This window comes from Hippocampus zosterae, chromosome 1 (genome assembly GCF_025434085.1).
Source record: "Hippocampus zosterae strain Florida chromosome 1, ASM2543408v3, whole genome shotgun sequence".
NCBI classification, from domain to species: Eukaryota; Metazoa; Chordata; class Actinopteri; order Syngnathiformes; family Syngnathidae; genus Hippocampus; species Hippocampus zosterae.
In genome coordinates this window covers 28,192,624-28,217,116 of record NC_067451.1, presented here as the reverse complement: position 1 = coordinate 28,217,116, position 24,493 = coordinate 28,192,624, and the positions used below count along the sequence as shown (strand labels likewise).

The 24,493-nt window shown below is 43.3% G+C and overlaps 1 protein-coding gene across 1 annotated transcript in view; it reads right to left on the bottom strand.

Moving 5' to 3' along the window:
- Positions 1–24,493, bottom strand: part of gpx3 (glutathione peroxidase 3) — a 133,048-nt gene that overhangs the window by 23,644 nt on the left and 84,911 nt on the right. The window lies entirely within an intron of this gene.

The following is a 24,493-nucleotide window of genomic DNA, read 5'->3' as shown; positions in this document are numbered from 1 at the left end:
TCTCACAGTGTGTCGTGATGACCACAAAAACCTGCTCCAAGCAAAATATCTGTCATAGTACCAAAATTGACCCGTTAGAGGCAGCATGGGGCCACAGGACATCCAGACTGCCGGAAAATACAAAAAGGGAAAAATGGGGACTGGGCTGTTGCCTTGTCTCGTAACTCCCGAGGGTAGTTTCAAATTTCTTGCTCCTGATCATTTTAATTGTGGTGAGTGACTCTGTATCATCTGATGGAAAGACACAATGCTCCTCTGTTTGTGTTGGTAAACAACACAAGCTTCAGGTAACTTCCTCATTAATTGTCATTCCGTTCGCGTCACCAGCACAAAGCCCGTGGCCCGGTCGAAGTCCGCGTTGATTGCACCCATGAAGATTTGCTATTGAACAGGTTAAATAAAACATTTACTATTGTCGTCCTTGACTGTTTTCTGAGCACATCAGTGAGAATAAAAAAATCATCTTGCCACACCCTGGGCCACCAGATAATTGCTCAGGGTAATCTCTAAGAAACATCTCACAATCTGTTTTTCGATGGCTTTGGAGCAGAGGAAAATTCTTCAAGTACCACCCCTCCCTGTTATAATGGACACCTCCAGTCGTCTTGGGCGGTGAATGAGTTTAATTAAAACATTTTAAAACATTTAATATTATTCACACTTTGGGTTAACTTCAATTGTGTTGACAGTTTATTACATTTGCATCCAGCATAATAGCTAAATGTGGATGCATCATGTTTGCTTTGAATACTGGGCTCCACTAATTGACCTGAGACCTGACTTAAGAATCCCTGTGCGTTTATATTTCATGAGCCTTTCTGTAATGCATTCAGGACCTTCTCCATTTACTGATTTATAGACCAGTGCCATAATTTTAAAATGTGTTGTACAGCTGACCACATGCAGTTGTTTTAAAGTGCTCTAAAAATACAGTTGAGTTGACTGTAAAAAAACAAAACCAAATAGTAGTTTTGGGGGCTAAAACAGTAACTCAAGTTGGAACAAAAGAAAAAAAATAATTAAAAAAAAGAAAACTGACAAGTTGACACTTATGGCAACAATATTATAGTTAAAAAGTTTTGTGTCGTTGCACAATTTAAAATTGTTATTATCTCATGGCTATGGGGTCACTCATCTTTTTTCTTTTTTTTTTTTTTTTAAACAGTGTAACAGCCAGCGTAAAGTATTTAGAGCTATATGTTATGATCTCTTGGTTCTGATAAGCTCCAGCTCAAGGAATAAACGTTTCGGGATGATGGATGTATCCGATTCTTGTGACTGTCAATGTATTCATCCGTTGGTTTACCACCAGGTGTCGCTGCAGGCCATCTTTTACACCTTGTTTCAAGGCGAGATGGTTCGGCAGTCATGAGAGGGCATTTTCCTCATCATCCACTGTGCTTCAGCAGATCTGCTTGAATGGCGCTCATGGTGTTCCTCCAATGCAGTTCGAGGACACCACACATCTGCGCTGCAATGTTAATAAGAACCCAGGCAAGACGAAACGTTATCTGAAAATGAAATATCGTCGCTAACACCGGGGTTGGATTGGAAATGCTATTTTACACATGGGACAGCTTATAGGCAATAAGGCAGTTAGTTCAGTTATTCGATGCGAGTCTGCTCTGTAAACAGACCCTCTCCATCTGTGTAATAAAGCAATGATTTTCTTTTATCTTCAGTCGACATAAACAGATTAGAAGAGAGGCTATACAGCGCCCCTGAAAATGAGGTAATAAAATCGTCACAGAGTGAATTCGTGCCACAGAAATGGCCTGGGAGCACATTAAAAGTCACTAACTGAATTCTAGTGCTCTCCTAAACTGGAACTGGTTGTTTCCTTGTGAGTGGGATGCTGTAATATTGAGAACAGATGGACACCCTCAACTATGCTAAAATATACATAGCCATGGCCATAATTCACTTGAGATAAACATTTATTGGAAATGAGTCACTCCATAGTCACAAGATCATCGAACAGATCATAAAATGAATTAAGCTTTCCAAGTTCTCCGATGACTCTGCGATTGTTGGCCTCATTACAGAAGGGGACGATCAGGAGTACAGGGGACTGACAAAGGACTTTGTGGACTGGTGCCAGCAGAATCTCCTCCAGATCAACCCTAGGAAAACTAAGGAGTTGGTTGTGGATTTCTGCAGGAAAAAGTCCTCACCAGCACCGTGAACATCCAGGGTATGGACATAGACAGGGTGACCTCCTACAAGTACCTTGGTGTTCTTCTGAACGACAAACTGGACTGGTCTACAAACACCGACACCCTGATTAGGAAAGGACAGAGCCGACTCTTCCTACTCAGGAACTTTTGGGGTTCAGGGGTCACTCCTTAAGACGTTCTATAACTCGGTGGTGGCCGCGGCCATCCATTATGGCATTGTCTGCTGGTCAGGCAGCATCTCAGCCCGGGACAGAAAGAGACTGGAGCGACTGGTCAGGAAGGCCAGTTCTGTCCTGGGTTGCTCCCTTGACACTCTGGAGGAGGTGGGCAACAGAAGGATGCTAACTAAGCTAAAAGCTATGATGGCCAGTCCCTCCCACCCCCTCCAGCCCGCCCTGACAGCACTTGGTAGCTCCTTCAGCCAGAGACTGTTACACCCGCGCTGCAAGAAGGAGAGATACCGACGCTCGTTCCTACCGACTGCTGTCAGGCTGATGAATAAAAAATAACAATCATAATAATAATAATAATTAAATGATGTGAAGGGAAATTGTAAATAGTACTGCAATTTATCCATTTTGTGTTCATATTGCATTTAATTGAAAGATGTTTGTTGTTTTTTTTCTCTTTCTTCTTTCTACATACATTCTTGCTGCTGGAGGCTGTAAATTTCCCCAGTGTGGGACGAATAAAGGATATCTTATCTTATCTTATCTTATCTTATCTTATCTTATCTTATCTTATCTTATCTTATCAAAGAGTGGGAGAGTGAAGCCCCTTATAGCTCCACAGCACACACCTCAGTGTTGTATGATAGTTATTCATGTAGGAGATGGTGCGGCGACACTGACAAGCTCCGAAAACAGATAATTCAATTTTTTTTGTCTGACGCTCGCCTATTTGGGGGTCTAATCCTACTCATGACCAATGGATAATGGCACACAATTTACTTTGAGATGGTGTGAATTTGAAAGGATAGCAGGAAGTTATTATCACAGTCAAGTTTTTGCTGAAAATCCTCTGTAATCCTGCTTTTTAAAACTAAAGAATGCAACGGCAGGAGGTTAATTTATTAATGTACGTATTTACACACGGCTTAGAATGAAAGTGGATTTACACGGGACAGGAGATGAGAGCCAATCTCTTTTTGTCAATGGACGCGACAGCTTCTTTTTGCTTTCAAACTTAGCTTGTAGGAGACATGTGCACAATTTGAGCATGACGTCTTTGATCCACTGGTGAAAAGGACACTTTGATATGCTCCTCTTTCATCTATAACTGCTTCAAACAACAAAGTGTATGCAGGAAAAGTGGTTAAGATTCCACGACTGTCTGTGTCTTTTGTGTTGTGTTGTATTATTTTGTCAGTTTATGTTAAATGTTCTTTTGTTGGCGGTGCGGGCACTCGCAGCGGCTCCTCTTGTTGTCTTGTTGTCTGTTTAAGAGGGAAGAAATTTAATTTGCGTTGTATGTTGCACACTTGACATGACTTGATGATATTTGGGGTAAATTGTGATAAATTTGTTCGTTTGGGAGGGGGTGGTACATCTTTGGGCACGAATATTGATGTATATTGTGAGATGATAAGTTTGTTAGTTTGGAAACAAAAACTGTTTTACTGTAAACACAAACACAGAGAAATTGGTAGCTGTAGCATTGTACAATATTTGTTATCCATCTCTTGCTTTCAATAGAGTATTATGTGTTTATAATACTTGTGTGTCTAAAGACCCTTGGAAAAAGGGCCATAAATGCTGTAAAACCATGCCTAAATAATATTTAAAATTTAAATAGCATATTTATGTATTGAAGATTTTACTTTTTATGATGGTCAGAGTCAATCAAACATTTTCAATATTCACACTTAAATGGTACCGCGACCCTAGTGAGGATCAAGCGGTTCGGAAGATGAATGAATGAACACTTAAATGGTATTATTGGTATTTCACATTTACTGCATAGCCTTACTAAAATATATATAGCCTTAAATAACCCCAAATGCAAAAAACTCCTTGTGAGGCCCAAGGGGAAATTTAAGTCAGAGATTTACAGGATCATATCACAGTTGGTTTTGACACCAAAATAAAACTACATAGTGTGCAAAATTCTGTACTGAGGTGATCTCTCTCTCTCTCTCTTTAGATAGATAGATGGATAGATGGATAGATAGATAGATAGATAGATAGATAGATAGATAGATAGAATATATGTATATATGGTGCATCTCTCTCTCTCTCTCTCTCTCTCTCTCTCTCTCTCTCTCTCTCTCTCTCTCTCTCTCTCTCTCTCTCTCTCTCTCTCTCTCTCTCTCTATATATATATATATATATATATATATATGAATATAGAATGTCCGTCTCACAGTGCAGAAGTGTGTGTGTGTGTGTGGGGGGTGTTTGATTCTCTGGACTTTCTGTGTAGAGTTTGAATGTTTCTCCTGTGCCTGCCTGGGTTTTCTCTGAGTACTCTGGTTTCCTCCCACATTCCAAAAACATACACGGCAGACTCATTGAACACTCCAAATTGTCCCGAGGTGTGATTGTGAGTGTGAATGGTAGTTCGTCTCTGTGTGCCCTGCGATTGGCTGGCAACCAATTCAGTTGTACCCCGCCTGCTGCCCAAAAACTGCTGGGTTACGTTCCAGCAGGCCCACGACCCTCATGAGGATAAAGTGGTTCAGATAATGGATGGCTGGATGAATGGATAGGCTGTGTAAACTGCTCATTTCAAAATTAAGCATTTAAGACTTTAAGTTGCTCATTGTGAGTTTAAATGTGCCCCTGCATTCAGTTGGCCATTTAATCCATTCCAAAGTCAGATGGGCTCGGCTGACCTTAATGAGGACTTGTGCTATTGAAAATAAATGGATTGCTCTTTTTATCTCTCTCTGGCACACTTTGTAAAGTGCTGCCTATCTCTAAAAATCAAACAGGAAAGAATAATTTATGGTAGTAATCCTCAAATCAAATCTACATAATACTCACCCGCATTAATGCAGGATGTACTTCACACCCAACCTGTTTTCTTCATGTTGGCGCTTGCTGTAAACAACTCTGTAAAATGGTCTGCGTGCATTTGACAGGGATTAGCAATGACTATCACAGCTGGGACATCACTCGGGAATACATTTATTTCATTGGCCTTCTCATTCTCCCTCTGTACTCTTGAAGCTTTATTTTGGGATAGGGAATGAGCCAAACTCGGCCAGATGTAAATTCCTCACTGAATCACAAGTGAACCTTTCCACAATTACATCATGGTCCACACTGCCAGGAAGTCAACCACAGGAGAAGAGTGACACCGGTTGGAAAAAGAAGGAGGGGGAAAAAAATCCACAGCCCAAGAGAGGCCTTCCAATCCTCTCCATCTAATTAAAAGATTGGATCTTTAAGCCTCCATTTCATCCACCCCCCCTTTTTTTTTAGGTTGATGAAGGTGTGTCGCCAGCGAATGGGTCAGCTAGATCGCAAAAGTACATTCATCACATTGTTCGTGACATTTTCCACACAAGGAGCAGAAAGAGGAAATAAGCAAGAGCTCTGATTAATCACCGCCTCCACTTCTACTCAGCAGACCATCATTTGCTTCATTAGAGTTCATTATGAAGGACGATACCCACCTCGAGGAACGACTCTGCATGTGGGCCAGGCCTTCAGAGCTCGACTCTCATGTGCTCATTCTCTCCGTTTCCTCTCACTTTCACCCAAGCAAAGCATTCCCTAAGCTGGGGGTTGTTTGGAATGTTGACTTTAGACTCCCAGTCGTAAAAAGATCACAACCCTGGCGATTGCTGGCCGGCCTCCACGTCGACAAGACACGAACTGAACACTCGCTCTGGGCTTTCATTTGTTATTTGCTCAACTGATTACCAAGCGAATTATACGTGTCGGCGCCCCCGAGACAAGGTCACTGTCTCGATTTGGGGCCTCACTGGTGTCACCAGACGGAGGAAATTCTGCCTGGCTGCAATCATCTCTCCTTTCTCAAGAAATGCAAACTAGAAATGAAATCAATGGTTTGGGTGTGAGGCAAATTTAGAATTGCGCAATTTCAGATTCATTACTACAGTTGTTACTTGAGCCTTTGGTGAATTTAAATCACATTTTCTACCATTTTTGTCTTGCAGCTTCGTAAAATTTTGAGGGCACTCCAAAGAAGTGCTTAAACAGGCATTGCAGCCAAGTATGTAAAAAAAAAAATCTTCGTCTTACACACCCATGCCATGTAGCACTGCCAACATCATATTTGACACAAAACGTGGTATGCTTTGGATCGAAAGTTGTCCTATTCAGCCCGATTCAAAATGCGGCAGAGAGATAAATAAATGTAGATCCATCCTTTTTTCACATAGGTTGTCTTCAGCGGGGTTTGCAATATCATGGGGCCGGGGGGGGGGGGGGCATATGCGTTCATTATCCCCCAGAAAAGTGACTGTGAGCCCTCTGCCGTGTAGCCTTTTCAACGTTATCATTTTGAAATCTTTGTTGAAGATGAAGATGAAAAAAAATCACCAAAGTAGACCAAACTACAAATAGGAAAAAGAAAAACATTCAGACAATATGACACCCGCCTGTAATTAATAAATGTACAAATATTTTGTCTGGAGAGACCGCACACGTCTCCCAAAGCTCAAGTGTGATTACACATCATCCTTTTCTACACAGAGATGTCTCGCTCAAGACTGTCAGTCGCTACATTAAAGGGAAAGATTAGTCGCCTTGATTGACGGCGACTTACAGTTGAGTCGGCTGAAAAACACTCCCATAGTGGCGCAGGCCACCCACCCGAACATCCGCCAGACTGCATTCTTCCACGAAAATACATTGGTCTAACCATTCTCTGGTGCAGAGTTGCACCCATCTGATCCGCTTACAAGTGTCACGGGGCATGCTGGATCCTGTCCAAGCCGTATTTGGGTAGGTGACGGGGGACACTCAGAACCGGTTGCCAGCCAATCGCAGGGCACACAGAGACAGAGACAAACAACCATGCACTCCCACACTCACACCTTGGGACAATTTAGAGTGTTCAATCAGCCTGCTATGCATGTGTTTGGAATGTGGGAGGAAACCAAAGTACCCGGAGAAAACCCACGCAGGCCCGGGGAGAACATGCCAACTCCACACAGGGAGGCCGGAGATGGAATCGAACCCATGACCTCTGTTGTGTGAGGTCAACGCGCTAACCACTCGACCACCCACACACAGACACTGAAACTGAATATTGTTTACAGGTACATATAAATAAATAAATAAATAAATAAATATAAATTATCTATCTATCTATCTATCTATCTATCTATCTATCTATCTATCTATCTATCTATCTATCTATCTATCTATCTATCTATCTATCTATCTATCTATCTATCTATCTATCTATCTATCTATCTATCTATCTATCTATCTATCTATCTATCTATCTATCTATCTATCTATATACTGTATATATATAAAATCTCTCATTACAATAAACATTTATTGTTGCTGTCCTATTATTGTGTGTACTTTCTGCTTCTTCTGAGTGAAACCGTATTATGTACTTTGTACGATAGGATGAGTTGTTGATTTGTTTATTATGTATAGTTGTTGTCAACTTTGATAACCTCCGCCCCATCTCCAACCTTCCATTTATCTCAAAAATCCTTGAAAAAACTGTTGCTGCTCAACTCCACTCCCACCTGTCCCTTCACTCTCTCTATGAACCCTTTCAGTCCGGTTTCCGCCCCCGCCACAGCACAGAGACTGCCCTAATCCGTATTGTAAATGATCTCCTCATAGCATCTGACTCCGGTTTAGTCTCCATCCTCATCCTCTTAGACTTGAGCGCTGCCTTTGACACAATCTCTCACCCTATCCTCCTCAATAGACTCTCCTCCAATGGTCTCTCCCACACTCCCCTCAGTTGGTTCCACTCCTACCTCACTGGCCGCACACAGTTTGTCCAGCTTAAATCATTCACCTCAAAGGCCTCCCCAGTCACCACAGGTGTACCACAGGGATCTGTCCTAGGTCCACTTCTCTTCATCATCTACCTCCTGCCTCTCGGCCATATCCTCCGCAAATTTAACATCCACTTTCACTGCTATGCTGATGACACTCAGCTCTACCTCTCCTGCAAGCCAAACTCCATACTCCCACCCCCCTCCCTCACCTCTTGCCTCTCCGAACTCAAAACATGGTTCACAAGAAACTTTCTTAATTTAAATGCTAATAAAACTGAAGTCCCCCTTCTTGGCACCAAATCCACTTTATCCAAAGTAAACAGTTTTTCCTTCAACATTGACAGTTCCCTCCTGTCCCCCTCCCCCCAGGTTAAGAGTCTGGGTGTCATACTGGATAGTATGCTCACCTTCCACTCACATATCAACACCATCACCCGCACTGCTTATTTCCACCTGCGCAATATTACCAGACTTCGCCCTTCCCTCACACCCCGCACCACTGCTATCCTTGTCCACAGTCTTGTCACATCCCGCCTTGATTACTGCAACGCTCTCCTCTTCGGTCTACCTCAAAAGTCCCTTCATAAAATCCAGCTGGTCCAGAACGCCTCTGCTCGTATCATCACAAAAACATCTTCCCACCAGCACATCACCCCCGTTCTCCAACAGCTCCACTGGCTCCCTGTTCAACATCGAATCAACTACAAACTGCTTCTATATACATATATGGCCATCCACAACCTGGCCCCTCCTTACCTATCTGACCTTCTCCAGGTGCATATCCCCTCTCGCTCCCTCAGATCCTCGTCCTCCCTCCGCCTGTCAGTGCCCCCTGCCCGACTGATCACCATGGGAGCCAGAGCCTTCAGTCACGCTGCTCCAAAGCTCTGGAACAACCTACCTCCGGACCTCCAAAACTGCATACCCCCAGTTTGAACTTCCCAGAAGGCTTTGGCGGTCTGCGCTCTGACATATAATTTGAGTCGGTAAGCATTTGGCACTGCAACATAAATGACACGTATTTATTTGTATCAGCATGCAGAGTGAAACTCGAGTTCCCTTGACATTTATAGAAAAGAGTCACGCAAATATGCAGCTAGCACAGCGAGGTTAATTCATCCGCGCCAAACAAAGGACAGTCCTGTGTGAAAAAGGAAAATGAAATACATGCTGCACACAGCATTTTGCCACAAGCCAGCAATAAAGCAAGTTCCATAAAAGAGCATTTCAATTAGGGCTTAAATTGCTCTCGGTCCAAACGTTTCCTTGGAGGTGGTGGAGCTGGGAGCTTCCTGGCCGGCGAAGCACCGCTGGGTGCTGTGTGCTGCTCCCTCTGAAAGTGAAGAGACAGGAGCGAGCCAAGCAAGGGCGAAAAGCCAAACCAACAGTGGAGAGGCTGCACGTGACCCACCAAACCCCAGAAAAAATGTGGTGAGTCCTCCTGGTCCCATCACCCAGCAGCCGCGTGCGGTCACCCAAAAGAGCAAAACTATAGATAAATACATTGACGATAATTTGCATGCAACACAACGATATGGAATGTTGCACTGGAGACACAATAACAAGATTTGCTGCAATTGGAGCAGCACTGCTTTGGCAAAAAAAAAAAAAATCTGTTTGTTGCAGTGCAGAATGCGGTTTCCTTTTCTCCTTCTTCTTTCAAACATCTGGAAGTCAAGTTTAAAATGTGCTTTTCAGTACGGGGGTACCCAATCTACTGCCCTCTACTGTTGTCTGAGTGCCCTCGGGCCCCGCATTGCGATCATCACGTGACCAAACATGGAAACGGGTGAGTTGTGATATTTGCTATGCGGAACTGAAAGCACTTTGACGTCAATTTCAGTTGACAGCAGAGGGCAGTATAATGCCAAAATGGCTACACCCTTTGAACGTTCAAAGGGTGGTAATTCATCTCATCAATTCTTATTTCACCAATGCAATATTAATAAGGATGTGAGACGATAGGAGGAACATACTATTACAAAGAACACTTTGAACTTTTGAACCATTTCAAGCAGTTTACCTCACCCCAGAGTCAGAAATGGTCATCTTATGTCATGCTTTGTGGACCATACGTTCAATTCTTCTCGCCATACATGTTCATATTGTACGACATTGATTTTCATCACGTGTCAGCCAGATGAAGAGATTCAATATGCGTCGCCCGTCTCATCTGTGATTCGTCTTGCACCCGCAGCAGCCGCAGATGTAGTGACGCAATGATTAAAAAATGTAGCGGCGGAATTAATGAGCACATTGTGTTTAAAAGTGTGCGCTGTAACTCCCTCGCTTAAATAGAAGATTCCGGTGGGAATTGGTGCTGATGTGCATTGCAAAGTTCAGTCACCTTCAAGGAAAATGAGACTGCGAAATCGGTGTCATAACGATGACGAGAAGTCACCGGCAACACTTGGAGGAATGCCCGAACAATTCAACGACATACGCAGATGACACAAGAATTATATGAAATTGCTTTCCTCTGTTTCTCAAATCATCTTTCCCCCTTTCAAATATCCTAAAAGCTCTTATTTGCTGAGAGACTGCCGCTGTTGTTGGAAAGCTTGTTTATCCACATGCTGGACACGCTGTGAGTGTGTTTGGCTGTCAGGATGTCCTCAAATATTACAAGTTGTGTCACTGTTGATGTTTGCTGCCCAAAGGACTTGGATTGCCTGCAGTTTCCTCAGAGTTTGTACACACTGACATTCCTTTTAATTTCCTGTTGATGTGGCTCATAGATTTGGTTTCCTGCTTATGTTGGAAAGATAATCTTGGTGCCAATCCACTGAGCGAGAATTTCCCCCCAATAGCTATGCCATTGGGGTTTCTGCATTCAGAGTCTTGGTAAACGCATGTTGTTTTTATTTGAGGTTTTGAAGTAGGTGAGAGAATGAGGGCGTTAATGAGAGAAATGTGCAATAAATTCTTTCATAAAGTAAAATCAAATGTAATCAACACTGGAAGCACCATGGACTATTTTTGTGACTGGCATAAAGCCCGTGCAGTGCACGGAATATCTCTGCACGGAGGCGGGTACTTTGGAAGCACAGGTTCTGCCAGAGCGACGTCACAGCCAACTCCATTCATGGCCAATCAAAACAACACCCTTCATTCGTTCATCGCGCCACAGTCGTCCCAAAATGGCGGAAGCACACGGGTGGGAGCCAGGGTGAATATGGTTCTGGGTTTTTCTAGTTAGTTGGGGTTTTGTTTTGTTTTTTTGACATTCACTAAGTATTAATTAGTTTTTATAACAGGTTTGTTACTTTTTATTTTTCACAAATGCTTTGTTTTAATTGTGTTTTTATTAGTTCTAGTGTTAGTTTTGGTTTTTTGAATATATGGGCTAGTTGTCGAGTAAAACATGAAAAACAAAGTCACTAAGTATTGTGTCATACACTAAAGTACAATTGTCAAATGAATTTTTGACCTTCCTTCATCTGTACAGATGTGCCACGATATCAAAATAAATACCATTAAAATGAACCCCTAAAGCTCATGTATGATATTGAATCACTTAAATGAAAATGAAGAACTTTTTGCGATAATCATAGTTTCATAAGTTGAGTTACTTTTCTTTTTTTTTTAAACCATTTTCATTTTTTAAATTATTTCGTTAAAATTTGTGTTTTTCAAAAAAAACAAAAACGTTTAGGATTGTTTCATTAGTTTTCATTAACTATAATAACACTGTTGGGAAAACAGTCAACCCAAAGAATGGAATAATGATCGTAGTAAATAGCGTAATCCAATTCCCATCACAGAAACCACTAAATTAACCATTTGATGGTGAAACTCACATCATCTGATTGCCCATAAACAGTGCAGTGGAAGGAGGACAGCCTGCTGAGGAGCAAAATATATATATATACATTGTATATACCGCTTAATCCTCACTAGGGTCGCGGGGGTTGCTGGAGCCTATCCCAGCCGTCTTCGGGCAGTAGGCGTGGGACACCCTGGATCAGTTGCCAGCCAATCGCAGGGCACACAGAGACGAACAACCATCCACGCTCACACTCACACCTAGGGACAATTTAGAGCGTCCAATCAGCCTGCCATGCATGTTTTTGGAATGTGGGAGGAAACCGGAGCACCCGGAGAAAACACACGCAGGCCCGGGGAGAACATGCAAACTCCACACAGGGAGGCCGGAGCTGGAATCGAACCCGGTATATCTGCACTGTGAAGCCGACGTGCTAACCACTGGACTACCGGGCCGCCCTATATATATATATATATATACCCGGCCGCCCTATATATATATAAAAAAAAAAATCCTCATCTCACCCCTCGGGTGGTGTCCGTCCCTCATTCAGCTCGGGTCCTCTCCCAGAGGCCAGGAAGCTTGAGGGTTCTGCGCAGTATCCTTGCTGTTCCCAGCACTGCACATTTCTGGACTGAGATGTCCGATGTTGTTCCCGGGATCTGTTGCAACCACTCATCTAGTTTGGGGGTCACTGCCCCGAGTGCTCCGACCACCACAGGCACGACTGTCACCTTTACCTTCCAGGCTCTCTCCAGCTCCTCTCTGAGCCCTTGGTATTTCTCGAGTTTCTCATGTTCCTTCTTCCTGATGTTTCCATCACTTGGGACCGCTACATCCACTACAACGGCTTTCCTCTGCCCTTTATCTATGATCACGATATCTGGTTGGTTCGCCATTACCATCTTGTCAGTCTGGATCTGGAAGTCCCACAGGATCTTCGCTCTGTCATTCTCCACCACCTTCGGGGGTGTTTCCCATTTTGACCTTGGGGTTTCCAGTCCATACTCCGCACAGATGTTTCGGTAGACTATGCCAGCCACCTGGTTATGGCGTTCCATGTAGGCTTTCCCTGCCAGCATCTTACACCCTGCAGTTATGTGTTGGATCGTCTCAGGTGCCTCTTTGCACAACCTACACCTTGGATTTTGTCTGGTGTGGTATATCTGGGCCTCGATGGCTCTGGTGCTCAAGGCCTGCTCCTGAGCAGCCAGGATGAGTGACTCTGTGCTGTCCTTCAGGCCAGCCCTCTCTAGCCACTGATAGGACTTCTTGAGATCAGCCACTTCAGTTATGGTCCGGTGGTACATCCCATGTAGGGGCTTGTCCTCCCATGATGGTCCCTCTTCCAGCGCCTCATCTTCTGTTCCCCATTGTCTGAGACATTCTCTGAGTACGTCATCCGTTGGAGCCTTCTCCTTAATGTATTCATGGAGCTTGGATGTTTCATCCTGGACAGTGGCTCCCACACTCACTAGTCCCCGGCCTCCTTCCTTTCGGCTTGCGTACAGTCTCAGGGTGCTGGATTTGGGATGGAACCCTCCATGCATGGTTAGGAGCTTTCGGGTCTTAACGTCCGTGGTCTGAATCTCTTCCTTTGGCCACCTTATTATTCCTGCAGGGTATCTGATCACTGGCAGGGCATAGCTGTTTATTGCCCGGGTCTTATTCTTGCCATTGAGCTGGCTTCTTAGGACTTGCCTCACTCGCTGGAGGTATTTGGCCGTAGCCGCTTTCCTTGTTGCCAGTTCGCGGTTGCCATTGGCTTGTGGTATACCAAGGTACTTGTAGCTGTCCTCAATGTCTGCTATTGTTCCTTCAGGGAGTGAGACCCCTTCAGTGCGGACTACCTTTCCTCTCTTAGTCACCATCCGACTACATTTCTCAATCCCGAATGACATCCCGATGTCGCTGCTGTAGATCCTGGTTGTGTGGATCAGGGAATCTATGTCCCTTTCGCTCTTAGCATACAGCTTTATGTCATCCATGTAGAGGAGGTGACTGATTGTAGCTCCATTCCTGAGGCGGTATCCATAGCCTGTCTTGGTGTTTACTTGGCTTAGGGGGTTCAGTCCTATGCAGAACAGCAGTGGGGAGAGTGCATCACCTTGGTATATGCCACATTTGATGGACACTTGGGTAAGTGGCTTGCCATTGGCTTCAAGTGTGGTTTTCCACATCCTCATCGAGTTCGCAACGAAGGCTCTTAGGGTCCTGTTCACCTTATACAACTCCAAGCATTCAGTGATCCATGTATGTGGCATCGAGTCATAGGCTTTCTTGTAATCAATCCAAGCTGTGCACAGGTTGGTACGTCGGGACCTGCAGTCTTGTGCGACTGTTCTGTCAACCAGGAGCTGATGTTTGGCTCCTCTGGTATCTCTACCAATGCCCTTCTGTGCTTCGTTCATGTATTGATCCATGTGTCCACTTATCTTAGCCGCAATGATGCCTGACATGAGCTTCCATGTTGTGGAGAGACAGGTTATTGGCCGATAGTTGGATGGGGCTGCACCCTTCGAGGGATCCTTCATGATCAGGATCGTTCGCCCTTCGGTTAGCCATTCTGGGTGAGTCCCATCCCTCATCAGCTGGTTCATTTGTACTGCTAGGCGCTCATGGAGTGCTATGAGTTTCTTTAGCCAGTAAGTGTGGACCATGTCCGGGCCTGGTGCTGTCCAGTTCTTCATATCTGAGACTCTTTCTTGTATGTCTGCCACTGTTATGGTAACCGGGTTCTTTTCAGGGAGGTTGCTGTGTTCCTCTCTCAGGGTCACCAGCCATTGTGCACTGCTGTTATGTGCAACCTCCTTCTCCCATATGCCTTTCCAGTACCTTTCAGTTTCCAGTCTTGGTGGGTCAGCTCTGTTGTTAGGACCCTGCCACTGAGCGTACACTTTCGCAGGTTGTGTTGCGAACAGCCTGTTTATTCGTCTGGCCTCATTCTCTTTCGTGTACCGCTTTAGGCGACTGGACAAGGCTTGGAGCCTTTGTTTGGCAGTTTCGAGTGCTTCAGGTATGGTCATCTGGATGTACCTCTCGGGTATCGGCCTTTTCATCACACCTCTCTGGGCCTCCGTCAATTGACTCACATCTTTCCGGGCCGCCTTGATCTTAGCCTCCAACCGTCTTTTCCATGGTGGGTAACGTATCTCATGGCTTCCATGGTTGCTCTTATAGCCCAGAGTCTCCAGGATCACTGATGCTGAAGCGTATATCAGCTCATTGGTTTCTGTGATCGTTACGGTAGGGATCGCCCTTAGTGCTGCATTCACAATTTCTATGAGACTTTCAGATGGTACTTCACATAGCCGTTGTAATCGGTTTCTAGGTTGCCCAGCTTTCATTCTCGCCATGATCTTAGCTTTCAGGTCAGTTGCTGCCTCGCTCAGCATTTCATTCATTGGGGCTGGCCACCCAATCTCATCATCTGCATTCATTGGGGCTTGCCTCCCAATCTCTTGTATGACCTCCTCCTCTGATCTGGCACCCTGGGGCCCTTCACCATGGAACCTGCGTTGTACCTCATCAATCTCAAGTTGTGACAGCAGTTGCCGTTTGTGGATGTTGGAACACTGAGCTACTAGTTGTTTCGCGGTCAACCGTGACTGTGGGTTTCGAAGTAACCATTTAGCCCACATTCTCTGCATGTAACCCCTCTGACTAGGGTTGCTTGAGTAGTAGCATTCCAACAAAGCCATGTTATCGCATCTCGCCCATCTCCGCTTTGTTCCAGTAGCCCATTTTTCATCAAGGTGCTCTGGTTCCCCAGCACCTGACGCAGACCTTGTTTGGCCGGGCGACGTCTGAGCCGGCATGTCATTCATTTTATTGTCTCTCATCATTGTATGAGGTAGGCAATAGCGTGAAGGATCTTGCCCAAGGACCCACACTGGATGGTGTTATGTGCTCATTTTTGCCCCAAGCGGGATTCGAACCACCGTCTCCCGTATGCCAAACCGATGCCTTACCAACTGAGCTATCCAGCCGCTGATATATATATATATATATATATATATATATATATATATATATATATATATATATATATATATAAGATGGATATATAAGATGGATGGATAAGATGGATATATAAGATGGATGCTTCTTCAATGTATATATATATATATATATATATATATATATATATATATATATATATATATATATATATATATATATATACATTGAAGAAGCATCCATCTTCAAAGGAGAAATATCTGAGCCTGGAAGCAATCTAAAGCATCTGTTCCCGCTACCTGTGAACTCCTCCCCTATTAAGGGTGGACAATCAAGCAGCAGTCCTTCATGAAGCAAATGTCTTCTTGCCGTGCTTGTGACCAATCGTTTGGATAAAATGTAATGATTTTCAGCAGGCCCAATTAGACACTAAGGCTGTCGACGTGTGCACGGGCAACAGAAGTGCATACAGCAGCGAGTGGCGTTGTCATTGGAGTGCACTCCTACAAGAATGAATGAGTTTGACCTCTGAGCACTTGACATTTTTTGACCTGCAGCATGAGGATCACATTCCTAAAACAAAATGTTATGTTCATGGTGTCAGATTCATCATTTTCCGATACAGTTTCGGTTTTATGACCTCTTTGGTGTGGGTTTATCTTTGTGTCCTTTTTGCGAGAGCCAGTCGCAGATGCACTTTTCAGCTCTTTATTGAATGTAGGCAGAATATTGCAACACAAAGACAACAAGCACGCACAAACATTCATACACCAACTCAATGGCATCACGTGCATCCCGCCAGCTCCCGCCTATTAAAGGCACATGCATGGACATAAAGATGTATAAATATGGCATTGTAATGTACACGGACACAAACATATGGAAAGTATTTATTCTTATATATGTTATGCTTGCAGTAAATTGTGAGTTTAAAGATTGTGTTTTAAAAAGTTTAAATGTCTGAGGAGGGGTTTAACCATTAAAAAAAAAATCATTTGATCTCTATATATCGACAACCTTTACAAAACCAGATTGAATTGTTAATGCTCTTGCAGTCGTTGAAATTTACAACTGTGTTTTTTTTAACTGCTTTTTCATGTTGACGGAGTACAGCCAATCTGCATCCTGAAATGAGATGAGTTGTATCTTAGAGGTTCCACTCTGTTCTTATTGTAATCGAGGTCAGCGCATGAAGAGTCAACGCGTGGGCGGAAGCCTCGTACAGCACAAACTCGTGTCTCTGGCGTCGCGCTTGCTCAACACTTTTAGAGGAATTTGGCTGCCAAAAGGAACAACGTGATGTGTTATTAGGGCTGTGTTTTCCTCCCCCTTTCACCGAATTCATACATGTTTTCATGCTGAAGTTTCGCATCACACGACCTCGCAAAGCTAAACAAAGAATTCCAACTTTGCATTTCACCCTGTGCACTACAAACAGTACTCCAAAGCTTTCACCAAGATTCTTCCTTCCTTTTTTTTTTGTCATTTAGGGCTCCTCGATTTACAGAGGAGTGGAAAGAGGTTGCTCAGCTCGTGAGTCTAGTGATCCAACTTCCCACGTCAAAATTCAACTCCTCCTGCCAGATGAGCTGCTGCGGGCATATACAAAGAACATGTAAGTGGGTCAGGAAACTCAAACCCCAGACATGACGTTTTTAGCGCTTTAAGCAGTCCTCCAGAGGCAGGGAGATGCAGAAGGTCAAACGTCCCTTTACTCGGTGCCCCGCCACTTCCCAGACACTTTAGGGAGTGTGGCGCTGGATGGATTAGTCTGTTTTTACATTTGCTGGATCACCTGGCTGGCTGGAAGAAATGAGGTGCATTCGGTGATAAAGCAAGCCTTTTCATGATTGTTTGCTTGTTTTAACATCATTACGCTCCAACTTCTCATCACCAGTGGCAGAGTCAGCAATGATTTTAGTGGGGCAGCTGGAGTGACACATTTCAGGGAGTGACTGGTGCCCATGTGCGTGCGCACACATTCATACACGTTCTTTCAAGCAACACAGAAACTGAGAGTCATTGTGTATCATACCATCCACAGTCAGAGTTTTATGAAATAATTTTTAAAAAAGCCCAAATACACAGAACCTTGCCCAACACCCATAAAAGGAGGAAAAACGTATGTTCAGTTAAAAGCAACTACTGAGCTTCGTTCTAATGCCATCTTTGTTTTGGTGTGCTGCTGTATCTCATAGTTTCCTACTAATTCAAACACTGATTTGCTAGCTAACGGCAAATCTGAGATCATTTGTCACTGATGGCCGACGGCATTTGGCTTACTGTGTTTGATGTCTCGTTCAATGAAATAATATCTCAATAAGCACAACACAAAGCTTCATTTTTCACAATTAGAAATGTTACTCTTGACTTCAATTTGTTCTTTCAGGTATTATGAGTGTACTGGGCACAATTGCTATATGTGTGCATTTTATTTCATGAAACCATGACTACGGATGGTGTAATAATGTCTTGTCTGCATGCCATATTGGGAATACTTTTGAGTGATGACGATTCGATGCATCAAAAGCCTTTTCGCTAAAGACAAAGCCTTATCTCGTTTGCATACAGATAGATTATACTTTAAAAAAAAATCTTTACTTTAAATGTGCAATTAATCCTAATGAATTGTGACAGAGTATGAAAGGATCTAAGAATACTGCATCTGAGTGAAAATGGTTGTAAAGTCACCAATATTAAAATCTTCTTCTAGTTATGGGGGTGCCCAAGGCCACCTTGGCCACCACATAGCTCCCTGCCCCTGCTTATGGCCCAGAAAAGGATAAGCGACAGTGAGAATGGATGGATGCTTGCTTTCATGTATATTGTTTTCTAATTGGATACTCCAGCGCTTTAGGCTTTTTTACATTAGCTTATATTTCATAACACTTACTCCAATACCTTATGATGATTCCCGTCATTGCTAACAGCAAAGCCCGACGTGCATTTTTTTCGCAAATGTTCCGTCACTCCTGGTTTTCCTTCAATGTCAGCGCTGTGCAAAGAAAGAAACATGGGAGATGCTTTCATCACGTTGCCCCCCCCCCCCCCTCCTCCAAAAAACAAACAAACAAAAAAAACCGGATCCAACTTTTGGGTACCAATTTACTGAATGCAATGCCTGCTCAGAAGAAATTATTTTAAAGAAAAAAGGCAAAGAGGAATTTGGAGACTTTGCTTGATGTTGTTCGACTCCTTTGTTGACACGTCTAAAACTCATCGTGTGTAATCTGAACACGAAAAGTCTTCACAAAAGGTGAAGACTGTCAAAAGGTGTCACAACCCCGCATGGACTATTGATTTTCTTTATTTGGACAGTAAAGCACAACTGAGAAATGTAAAACCAAAAACACCATTATTTTATGACGTGACACATAGAAGCCTATTGTGCATTTCTTGACCTATTGGTCTACTCCAGGAAAGGAAAACAATGCAGACAAAAACACCAAATCGAAATCCAAAAGGCCAGAGACTACATTTTTCTTTATCACAGCAGCTATATGCATTTCAATACCAAACGTTTGTTGTTAAAGTTAGTTCCATTAATGTATCACTCAAGAACTTTATCCATGGATAGTGCACCGGTGACCATTTTGACCAAAACTCTCATTTGGAGTGAAACACACTCTTCTCTGAATATATATATTAATAAATAAATAAATAAATAAATTAAAAAAAAAATATATATATATTCATTCATTTTCCGAGCCGCTTGATCCTCACTAGGGTCGCGGGGGGTGCTGGAGCCTATCCCAGCTGTCTTCGGGCAGTAGGCGGGGGACACCCTGAATCAGTTGCCAGCCAATCGCAGGGCACACAGAAACGAACAACCATTCGCACTCACACTCACACCTAGGGACAATTTAGAGTGTTCAATCAGCCTGCCATGCATGTCTTTGGAATGTGGGAGGAAAGTACCCGGAGAAAACCCACGCAGGCTCGGGGAGAACATGCAAACTCCACACAGGGAGGCCGGAGCTGGAATCGAACCCGGTACCTCTGCACTGTGAGGCCGACGTGCTAACCACTGGACTACCGGGCCGCCCTATATATACATATATATATACACACACACACACACACACACATTATATATATATATATATATATATATATATATATATATATATATATATATATATATATATCCAGTCCAGTGGTTAGCACGTCGGCTTCACAGTGCAGAGGTACCGGGTTCGATTCCAGCTCCGGCCTCCCTGTGTGGAGTTTGCATGTTCTCCCCGGGCCTGCGTGGGTTTTCTCCGGGTGCTCCGGTTTCCTCCCACATTCCAAAAACATGCGTGGCAGGCTGATTGAACACTCTAAATTGTCCCTAGGTGTGAGTGTGAGCGTGGATGGTTGTTCGTCTCTGTGTGCCCTGTGATTGGCTGGCAACCGATTCAGGGTGTCCCCCGCCTACTGCCCGATGACTGCTGGCATAGGCTCCAGTACCCCCCGTGACCCTAGTGAGGAACAAGCGGTTCGGAAGATGAATGAATGAATGAAAATATTAAAAGCATGCAGAGATTGTCATGCATGATCTGTGTTTTTGTTGATTTTGAATAACTTTTGTTTCATGATTTGTTCCCAATGTCCCTTACTTTATGTCTTGTCTCGCTTATTATATTTTTGTCCCCACCTGTTCTCACATTGTATTTATTTCCCTGGTTCGTTTCGGTCTTATTGTTGCCGTCATGCGTAATGTCTATGCAGTCATGTTGTAGCGCTATGACGTTCATCTTGTCTACTTCTGGTTAATTTTTGCCTCAGCCGAAACTGTCAGCCAGGTAAGAGTTTTTCTTTTCACCAAAAAACAAACAAACAAACAAAAAAAAAAAAGCACATAAATCAGTCATGTTGTGTTTCCTGTTGTTGTGAGTTTATTCCCTGCTTTTCTTTGTTACTTTAAACCTTGCTTCCTGGGCCTTTTTAAATTTAGTATTTTGAAACAAACCCTTGAAAAATCCTTTTAGTTTTGTATTTGTTCTCTCAAGCTGCTACGCCTCCCCTGAAGTTTTTCTGTTGCTCCACGGGGGAGGCATACCTCACACTTAAAAACATGTGGCTTTGAATCTTCATATAATATGTCGCCTTTTACCATCTAGTAATCCTTTGACATCTGTCAGACTTTGGGAACCCATTTTCGGAACAATGTCTTCTTGAAATATTTGTTTTATGAGAGTGGGAATGCATCCCACACGTTATGTAATCTTACTTCATTCCTCTGGAATTGTATAAGAAATCACCCCCCCCCCCCAACCCCTAAGTGGAGTCGGCATAGTCTGCACTTGATGGCACTCGGAGATCAGGAGGAAGAGGAGGAGGAGGAAAGGGTGTTGTCGGGGTTAACAGAGAAGCATCCTCCTGTTGATGGCCAAGTGGCCAGGATGTGACACGGGGAAAGTGTCCAACACAATCACACAATTCTCCTTTGCCAAACATGACACCACCATTCGTCTCCACGCTTCATAATGCTTGTTTGAATCCACACAGCCTGCATCTGTCCACTCCAAGTTAACGACGGTCATCCGTCATCTTCCCGGGACGAATCACTCCACTGTATGAAATGTGTATTTTGGCTCATGCAAATTCTATTGAAGACATTCCACATGAATTCAGCAGCGGAAGCGTTTTTCACCTTCTCGTTCATTTATGATGTGATGATTCTGTCCCACAATGAACCTTGATCACCCCCCGCCCCTCAAATAATACATCTCCATGTCTCTTTTTAATGACAACCAGAAAGAAACAAAAGGGATGCTGACACGGAAAGACATACGTTGGATCTAAAAAGTCTACACATCCATGTTAAAATGCCAGTTTTTTTAAATGTATGTATTTATTTATGTATTTATGTTTGCAATGACACCATAAGACCCATATGAACCATTCAAGCCGTTTACCCCCACCTTAATTGAAAACTTGAGACTTGAATTTGAAAGAAAATAACATAACATAAAATAAAACATTATATTGCATATTGCGTAAATGCTCTAATAACTTTGAATGTGACTTTAAAGCTCATGCAGGACATTCTGTGCTATTAGCCGCCGCCTCAGGCCGTCAGCTTGGATGATGTTGAATTAATGTTAACCCTTTCAGGCACAATGGTCACAACAGTGTCAAGTTTATCATGTTATCAGATTACAGGGTGCATGTATCATGGTTGATTTGTTGGGGACCAACAGGTGGCTCTGTGGGGCTCCTCCTACATCGGCACACCTGTTGGTCATCATGTCACTAGTAGGTTTTCTGTTGAAACGGGCCCGACCACTCGTTGTCGGGTCCATTGTTGCAGTTTCTGTTGCTACAGCTGCTGCTGCTGCTGCTACTGCTACTTGTTTTGTTTGTTTTGTTTTTGTTTGTTTATTGAACATAAAACATACTTCTACTTCTACTTCTACTTCTCTTAGTTTGTGTTTATCATGTATTTTTTTGCCTATTCCATGAAGGTTGTTGTTATTTTGAGTTCTTGTTTTCAGGACTTTGCTCGTTTTGGATTAGATTTTTCTCAGTATTTGATTCATACATTTAGTCAAGATCACCCTGCTCCTCCCCCCTGCTTGGTTTTTGGGGTCCTCCACTGCCACGTCCGTGACAGCATGAAAGGGTTAAAGATTTGTTAGTACAGTGATCCCTCGCTATTTCGCAATTCGTTTATCGCGGATTTGGTGCATCGCAGATTTTTTTTCAAACATAGTCATAAAACATTTTTAAAAATGTTTGTTTTCGTATACATGGAGTACAGTACTGTATATGTTGCTCTATGTGACTTGCTGTTGTTTTTCCAGCTTCTCACGCACTGTTTGCGGACTTTTTGCAGATGTAATAAGAACAAAACTTTTTTTTTACCTGTAAATATTAATTGGTCGCTAATAGTGTGGGACGAATAAAGGATATCTTATCTTATCTTATCTTTCGATTTTCGTTTATCGCGGGTGGTTTTGGTCCCCATTAACCGTGCGGTAAATGAGGGATTACTGTCCACATTTTCCATTTAAAAAAATACTGGTACAGTACACCAAAACGGTGTTTTTAAATGTCCCAATAATTTTGAGTTACCATTTTTCTGAGCACAGATGTCAAAACTGTGATGGACCAGCGAACTGAAGCTTTGTCGGGGTGGACTATATTCTCCCAAATTCTCAAGACTTCTTTTGGACAATCCAGTTTCACCTATATAAGAGACACATTATGGGATTTGCTTCCCAGTGAGTGGAGGCTGCAGAGTGATCCAAAGTTTAGAATATATTTGGCATGGATCTAAAAAAAAAGAATAATAAATGACTCAAGTCTGGGCAGAGCTGCTTGTGAGATGATTTTGATGCCATTACACTGACTTTAAAAACACAACAGTTAACTTGTCCATATTCTAGCTACCTCATTTGGATTTTATCTATCTTTATCTTTTTAATTCACCATAAAAATGTTTTTATCAGTTTTTTGGTTGTTGTTGTTTCTATTCTAATCTATTTAATAGAAGTGAGAAAACCCAGCTTGTTATGATGCTTATTTACTGCCCACCATCAAAGTCATCGTCGACCTTTTTCTGGACTGCTTAATTCACATTCTTCCATCTTTTCCAGTGGTTAATTTCAAAGGCATGGCAATCTGGTGAATATTTTTGGCTAAATCCAGCCAAAATAAATTTCATTCTTTATCTGACCCTTCTATACGAAGCATGAGGACAGAAACTCAAAGAGACAACATCAAGACTGATAAGACGCTTGGCCGCCTCCCTTGTAAACAACAAGGAAGTATTAGGCTCACGTCTCCACATCCAGAATGCACCATAGCCGTTTTGGAAATACCCACCAGGCACTGACTGGCTGTCTGAACGTTTTGTTTGTGCAACTTAGCCATGCTGCACAGTGACGGGAAGCAGACACAAAAGATCCGTCAGGCTGTTGTTAAAAGGTGAATTACGTTGATCCGCTCCATGCCCACTTTTCCCTCACATCTGTAAAAGCTTAAAAAAAGAAAAGAAAAAGAACACAGTGGTGTGTATCAAAGAAACAGAGCTGGGCTTTGTCAGACCTCAGATTCTCAGCTGAGACTTGACCTCAATGGTTTCTGGGTCTCCGTCAGGGAGCGGCAGAGCAGGACTGCCCCCGACTGGCTGCCATCAGCGGAGAACTTGTCCGCAGACAGTAGAGGCTCTTCTCCTTCCCTCTGAGAGTTTTTTTTTTTGAGCCCAGTGGAGAGGAGATGACGATGTCAGCGGAGTGACGTCTGCTTGGCAACAACGAAAGATTACAACGACTGAAAAGGTGCTGGTGGAAGAAGATGACGTGTGTTTGTCATTATTGCGTGAATATTGAGGCAAACGGTATGTTACGTTCTATTCTTTGTTATTATTCTTCTGCCCACTCTTTTACAGTAATTTTCTTCCACATATCTGATTCTCATCATTCCAATTTCATCCATCCATCCATCCATCCATCCAAATTCCGATCTGCTTATCCTTGCCAGGGTCATGGGGGGTGCTGGAGCCTATCCGAGTTGTCTTCAGGCCGTAGGCAGGGGATAACCTGAACCGGCTGCCAACCAATCGCAGGGCACACAGAGACGAACAACCATCCGCGCTCACACTTACACCTAGGGACAATTTAGAGTGTCCAATTAGCCTGGCATTCATATTTTGGA